Below are 7,480 nucleotides of genomic sequence, written 5' to 3'. Positions count from 1 at the left end.
AAAAAAAAAAAAAAAAAATCTTAAATTTGCAAGTTCTAGCAGTGCATCTTGGGAATACGTATTTTAAAAATTTTCTTAGTGATTATGGTGTATAACCTGGCTTACGAGTCATCTCCTCCCTCAGAGAGTAATAAAGCTTTTGTTACCGAAAAAAATAAACATCCATGTATCTACCACGTAGGTTTGAAAACAAATGTAACAGAAATTGTATGTATACTCTTCCATCCCCTATTCCCTTTCTTTTATTTCTACAAGTAATAATTATCTCAAATTCGGGATTTTTTTGCTCTCATGCCTTTATTTTTTAATTGACAGAGGACATGAGTAAGGAAGCTTTTTGTTTTTTTTTTTTTTTTAAAGAAATTAGGAGCACACACGCACAAACACCTGGAGTGTTTTTCAAGCTGCCGAGGCTAGGATTTGAACCACAATCAGTCCTATATTGCCCACTTCTTTTTGATGGGGTAGGCACACATGTCAAGTAGTATTTTTTTTTCTTGAGAGATTTTTGCTATAGGGCATATGTGCTCACTGGAGAGACAGAAAGCAAGAAATCACCCCCTAGGGGTAATGGTTATGCCACAATCCCTTCTCCTCCATTCTCCTCTCGGGAATTTGGGCAGGTCCGGGACTTGAACCAGATGACTATGTGGGAGTCCAGTAACCATTGCTCCATCTGCTGGTCCCAGCTCAGTGTGTTTTCAAACCACCAGGGACTCAAACCACAGTCAGTCACATGGGGTCCAGTCACCCTAACCTCCACACCATTTGCTGGCCTGCCTGGACTGTCTATTTCTCTCTCTCTCTCTCTCTCTCTCTATTTATTTATTTATTTATTTATTTTAATAGGAGTTTACTATGGAGTGTGTGTGTTCGACAGACAGAAAGTGAGAAATCAACCCCCAGAGGGGATGGCCACGCCACAATCACTTCCTCCTCCTCCTCTTGGGATCTTGGGCACACATATACACATGTCCAGTGTGAGTTTGAAGCCACCATGTCTGGAACTTGAACTAGTCTAGTATGACCATTGCGCCATCTACTGGCCCGAGAGAGAGAGAGAGAGAGAGAAAGGTTTTGACTGACTCTGATCAGGTGTGGTCACACAATAGGCTTCTCTCTCTTCATCCTGTCAGGACTCGGGGCACTCACGCACAGGAGTCCTGTGCGTCCTTCGAGCTGCTGGGCCAGAATCTGGACCTCAGTTAGCCACGTGGAAACAGGCTCGCGTGCCAGCACTCAGCCGCTGCCCGAGCCAGCTGCCATGAGGATTTCGTGCAACTATACCCTGCAAATGTGTCCGTAGCAACAATACGCTTGGCACGTTGGGATCTTTGTTCTAAAGGTCCCACAGCACACCTGCAGTGCCTTTCACTTAGCGTGCTGTCTTACTGCTGGGGCTGCTGGCCACCTCACCCCTTCTCCTACAAGGGGCAAACTGATGATCCCAGAGGAAGATGAATACCGGGCATGCCATTTGAATTTATGTGCAGGATCAATTTACAGTTCTGTCAATTTTTAAAAAAATCCATTTTCTTGTTGATGGGCATTTAGGTTCCTTCTAATTTTTCTCTATCACAATACCACAGGGAATAGCCTGGTATGTGTTTTTCTGTACACAGGCAGAATTTTCTTAGAGGTGCTATAGCTGTCAAAGGGTATGTGTTTATTTTCTTCGGAGTCATCGGATTTTTCTCTGTCCTGGGTCACGCACAGTCAGTCAGAGCGGTAGAAGAGAAGGGAGTCCATGGGCAGATGCGAGAAAGCGGCAGATCTGCTGAAGCACTTCGGAGTGCTCGTTTTCTCAGTGAAATGGAAAGCACGGGTAACAGCCGAGCCCTAGGGCGGAGGAAGACCAACTGGAGGAGTGGAGAGAGATGAGAAACAGCCATGTGGGAGGACTGGAGGTGACAGCCAGGCAACACTCACGGCCCAGAGCTGGCTGTGCTAGCTCCTGGTGAGTTGCCCTTCAGAGCAACTGTACCATCGTGTACACTCGCGAGCAGCGGGTGCGTGTTCCTGGCGCTCCAAGCCTCATGATATCGTCTCAGAATTTGAAGATGTTTTCCAATTTGATGAAGTTTTCACTTGCCCAGTTACCATCAAGTTGAGCTTAAATTGATCTGAGTTAGCCTATTCATATACTTTGCCCATTTTTTCAATGGCTCTCTTGTTTCGATTTTATGCAGATCTTCTTTCTGGAGTTTGGATAATACATCAGTGTTGGGACCAGCAGTTAGCGTAATGGCTATGTCACTGGACTCCCATGTAGTTGATCATGGTTTGAGTCCTGGACCGGGTGGCTTAAACTCATGCTGGGCACGTGTGCCTGCGTGCCCAAGATCCCGAGAGGAGAATGGAGGAGAAGGGATTGAAGGGTGACCATCCCCCCGTGGGGTGATTTCTCCCTGTCTCTCTGGTGAGCGCACACACCCGATAGCAAAAACCTCCCCCCAAAAAAGAAAAAAAAAAAGCCATCGGTGTTTACAGTATGACTGAACGAGCGTTTTTCTCTGCCGAGCCCATGACCACCGTTCCTCCCCCGTTTCCCGAGTTACTGATTTACTTACTTCTCCATTTGCCTGACTTTCCACAGACCTGCCACATTATCAGAAATTATTAGTACACACTCATACAAATAAATTCTCCTTAAGAAGTTTGTTTCTTCTGTGAATGAGAGAGAATACACTCCTGACTGGGTCGTGGTGCCACAATCCACCCCAAGCCACGGCCAGCTCGGGATCAAGGGCGCGTGTGCCGAGCTACACGGGGAGGCCTCCAGACACAAACCCAGCACCTTCCACGGGGTCGGCTTCGCAGAGCACCAGGTACCACCCTCTGGCACCTCCACTCTTCTTGTCCCTTGAAGTCGTCACTCTGTACCAGCCATCCTCTTATTCCAATCGGAGCCAACTGCTTCTGCTTGGTAGCATTGCAGACATTCTGGATTTTCGTTTATAGTCTCCTGCACTGGATCCCCCATTTCCAAATCTCACGTCTTCTTCCATGGTCTCACTAGCACTTACCTCCAAGTATCATCCCCCAAATGAGGGCGTGTCTGAATCTTAACTGATAGTCATACTAGGTTTAGAATTCTATACTGAAAACCATTTCCACTCAGTTTTTTTTTTTCTTTGAGTTGTTCTTGCTATAGGGCGCGTGCGCTCGCCAGACAGCAAAAAATCACCCCCAGGGGGATGGCCACACCATGATCCCTTCTCCTCTTGAGATCTTGGGCATGAATGCCACACGCCCACTGTGAGTTTAAGCCACCAGGTGTGGGACTCGAACTGTTGTCAACCATATGGGAGTCCAGCAACATAGCCATTATGCCAACTGCTGGTCCCTCCACTGTTTTACAGGCATTTCTCTACAGCTGTTCAGTTTTCTGTAGGTGTGAAAAATATATTCCCATTCTCCTTCCAAAATCTGTTGTATGTGACCTGATTTCTCCAGATGCTTCTGTAATTTGACTGAGTTATAAATTTCATAATGATGTGGTTTTGCTCTGGATCTTGCACCACTCATGCTGGGTCTCCTGTATACCTCTTCAATATGGAGGTCGGTGTCTTTTTTTGTTTTTGTTTTTTTTTGAGAGGTTTTTGCTATAGGGTGCGTGCACTAGCCAAACAGACAGAGAGAGACATAGAGACAGAAAGCGAGAAATCACCCCCCCCCCCCCAGAGGGGATGGTCATGCCACAATCCCTTCTCCATTCTCCTCTCGGGATCTTGGGCACGCACGCACACCGGCATGAGTTTTAAGCCACCGGGTCCGGGACACAAACCGTGGTCGACTACGTGGGAGTTCAGCGACATAGCCATTACGCTAACTGCTGGTCCTGTCTGATGGTTATTGTTTATTCCACAAATACCACCTGTGTCCCTATCATGGACCAGGTTGTACACTGGCCAAAGGAGATGCAGAGAGGAAAAAGGCAAGATCTCACTCCTTCAAAAACTCACCATGTAGTTGGGAAGACAAGAGATTTTGTTTTGCGCCCACCCCCCCCCCTCCCAGAGATTTTGTTTGGCGCCCACCCCCCCCCCTCACGTTATAAAATCCACCCACTTAAAATGCACACTCCAGTGGTTTTTAGTATATATACAGAGTCAGGCAACCATCACCACTGGACAAGATATTTTTTTATCTGTGTGAATGTGCTCCGTGTATCTGGGGCCAAGTTAGGGGAGCAGGCAGTCTACCAGAAGAAATGCGTTCCAGGGAAAGGGAGCAACAGTCTGCGGAGAGGGACAGAGTTCTCGGACGGCCCAGAATTTGGAAAATATGAAAAGTGCAGGGGGGCTGGAGTTTATACTGAAAAAATGGTTGGGCCATTAATCTGAAACTCAGAGAGGTGAAGAAATTCAACTAGACGCAGAAAACTTCTGGTATGCCAACTTAAGGAATGGCATGTAAGGGACATTACCTTGCCACCAAATCATTCCTGGCAAACAGGCAGGTGCTGACGTGGCTTCGAAATTACCTTTGGGTGCTGGTTCGGCCCCAGTCTCCTGACAAATAGGTTTCCTTTTCTCTTTCGACTCCTCCTGTTACCTAGAACTACCAGCTATATGACCTCCATTATCAGTTGAGTAAAAACCATTCCTACTGTGGTCTTGTGATTCAAAGGCCACCACAGTGATGACAACAGAGGCGCTCTGTCTATGGACAGAAATATTGTGGTTGTAAAAATCCAAGATAGGGATTTGATAGCTCACAGGTGCTGTTAGGCTAAAATGTGTTTCCTAGGTGTGTTTCAAGCCCTCTCTATGACCATGAAGAAATTTTGCTTTCCTGGGCTTCAGTTCTCCTACCTACAAAATGGAATTAAGAAATTTTATTCTGGGGCCAACTGGTGGCATGGTGGTTGGGGCACTGGACACCCACATGGCCAGCCACGGTTCAAGTCCTGGACCTGGTGACTTGCTTTCTCACTTTCTCTCTCTAGTCAAATTAAAAAATAAATAATAATAATAAATAAATTTTTTTTCTTTTTTTGGAGAGGATTTTGCTATAGGGCGCGTACGCTCGCCAGACAGCCACAGAGACAGAAAGCGAGAAATCACCCCCCAGGGGGGATGGCCATGCCACAAACCCTTCTCCTCCATTCTCCTCTCGGGATCTTGGGCACGCACGCACGCACACGTGCCCGATGTTCGTTTAAGCCACCGGATCCGGGACTCGAACCGCGGTCAACTACGTGGGAGTCCAGCGACATAGTCATTACGCTAACTGCTGGTCCCAATTAAATAATTTTTAAAGAAACCTTATTCCAACCATCTTCCCAACATTTTGCCCAAAGGAATCTCCGGAAACCATGAGGATGTGTACTTCTGTTGAAATTCCTGAGAAAAAGGTTAATAAATGCTTTGAACAGTTAATATGCCTACTCTAATAACTCCTCCAAATTTCTTTTTTTTTTTTGGAGAGATTTTTCACTGTAGGGCGCGTGCGCTCGCCAGACAGACAGAGAGAGACATAGAGACAGAAAGCGAGAAATCACCCCCCAGGGGGGATGGTCACGCCGCAATCCCTTCTCCTCCATTCTCCTCTTGGGATCTTGGGCACGCACGCACACGCGCCCGGCGTGAGTTTTAAGCCACCGGGTCCGGGACACGAACCGCGGTCGACTACGTGGGAGTCCAGCGACATAGCCATTACGCTAACTGCTGGTTCCCACTCCTCCAAATTTCTGACCTCAAACATTCATAAAATCTCAGCTCAGGCTTGCATCAAGTCCAGCTCAATCAAGATTTCCAGGAGCCCTGTATGTCAGCTCTGGGGGGATTACACAGAAACTCAAAGGAAAACTGGTACAAAGTGAGTTTTATCGGGAAGGAGCAATGGCCTCTGGATTTCTGGTTTTGTTTTTGGAGGCCCTCTGGTTGTTTCCCAAGGTCCTAAGCCCCTTCCTATCATAGGCGAAGGCGACTCTGAACGCTAAGGTAAGGCTGCAGCGCTGCGGTGGAACTCACACTGCCGCACACGCTTCTGCAGCACCACCTCTTACACTCGCCAGCCAAACGGAAGACACGCGGGACAGCAAAGAGCAGTCATTTCTCACGAAGGAAGTCTGACAGCGATCTAGTAAACAGAGTCAGAGTCCACCAGAAGCCATTTCTGCCGAGTCCTTAGGAGGGGGTGTCTGCTGCCTGCTACGGCATCTGCGTTGCGGTTTTACAGGAGGGCCAAATAACTGACTGGCCTGAAAACACAACGAAAACCAGTTTTACTGATCTTTCGGCAAATGAGACCAACTATCCCTCTCTTTACAGCACGTAACTCTGAATTACTGCGGGTAAAATAAGCAAACTCGCTGCCCCATAATATGAAGGTGTCTGTGCCATTCACATAAACAATCTGAAGAGCCTGCTCCTGGCCTGCTCGGTTCATGCACACTGTCATCAGTCGGGACCCTCCACCGTGTTTCAGTAGTGAAGCATCCATGCCTAGTTTATCTATTAGCTTGGAGAATAAAGGTAAAGTTAATTCCCAATTCTAGAAACTAGAATCCAGTTTCTTTTCTAGAGAGGAGGAAGTATGTGAATATTTGAGACATAGGCCAATATTCAAATAACTACAAATACGTAGGTGAGAATGAATACATTATTTTCTCCTTAGGACATCTAAATATTGAAGATCTACTTCCCCAGAAGAAAGCATTTAAAAACTCATGACTGGACCAGCAGATGGCATAATGGCTGGGGGACTCCCACGCAGTTCACCACGGTTTGAGTCTCGGACCTGCCAGCGTGTATGTGAGTGCCCAAGGTGCCGAGAGGAGAATGGAGAAGGGATCGCGGGGTGGCCAGCACCCCCCAGGGGGTGACTTCTCACTGTCTGTCTGTCTCTCCAGCCAGCAGCGCATAGGCCTATGGTAAAAACCTCTAGAAAAAAAAAAAATACGACTTCCCGAAGCAAAGACTCAAGTGTGAAGTGTGCCCACTGGGTCTCAATACTACCTCCCAGCAGCCCCTCAAGTGTTGGTTTTATAGCCTTTTTACAGATGAAACTCAGGTGTAATAACCAACTACACAAGAACATCTCAGGTCACACAGCTGGGGCCAGAGAAGAGCGTTCTGAGTCCTGACCAGACAGGCCTTCCACCGCAAGCGTTTCCCAAGCGAGAATCACCTGGGAGTATTCGAAAACAAAAAAGCAAACCCCTCTCATCACCGGGCGAGCTTGGGGAAGACGGTATTTCACGATCCAACCTGGAGACAGGAACCTGTACCCATTTAAGGCTTGTGGCTTCTCACTCAGCGACAACCCCGCCCTTAAACTGCTCAACAGTTTCCTGATCAAATGATCAATTTTCCTAAAGCCCCCTTAAGTCCAAAGCGTGGAATCTTCTTCTGCCCCTACACTGAATCTTGCCACTTTCCACTTCCCTGTAGAATTTCATTTCCGGCTGGGCCAAGGGTTTAACCACTAGGCTTCCAGTCATGTCCTGCAGCCCGCTTCCAGCCTGCCTGGC

This window comes from Tupaia chinensis, unplaced genomic scaffold, assembly GCF_000334495.1.
Source record: "Tupaia chinensis unplaced genomic scaffold, TupChi_1.0 Scaffold000708_1, whole genome shotgun sequence".
In the NCBI taxonomy this organism is placed as follows: Eukaryota; Metazoa; Chordata; class Mammalia; order Scandentia; family Tupaiidae; genus Tupaia; species Tupaia belangeri.
The sequence above is the reverse complement of the archived record's forward strand: the minus strand, read 5'-3'. Positions refer to the sequence as shown.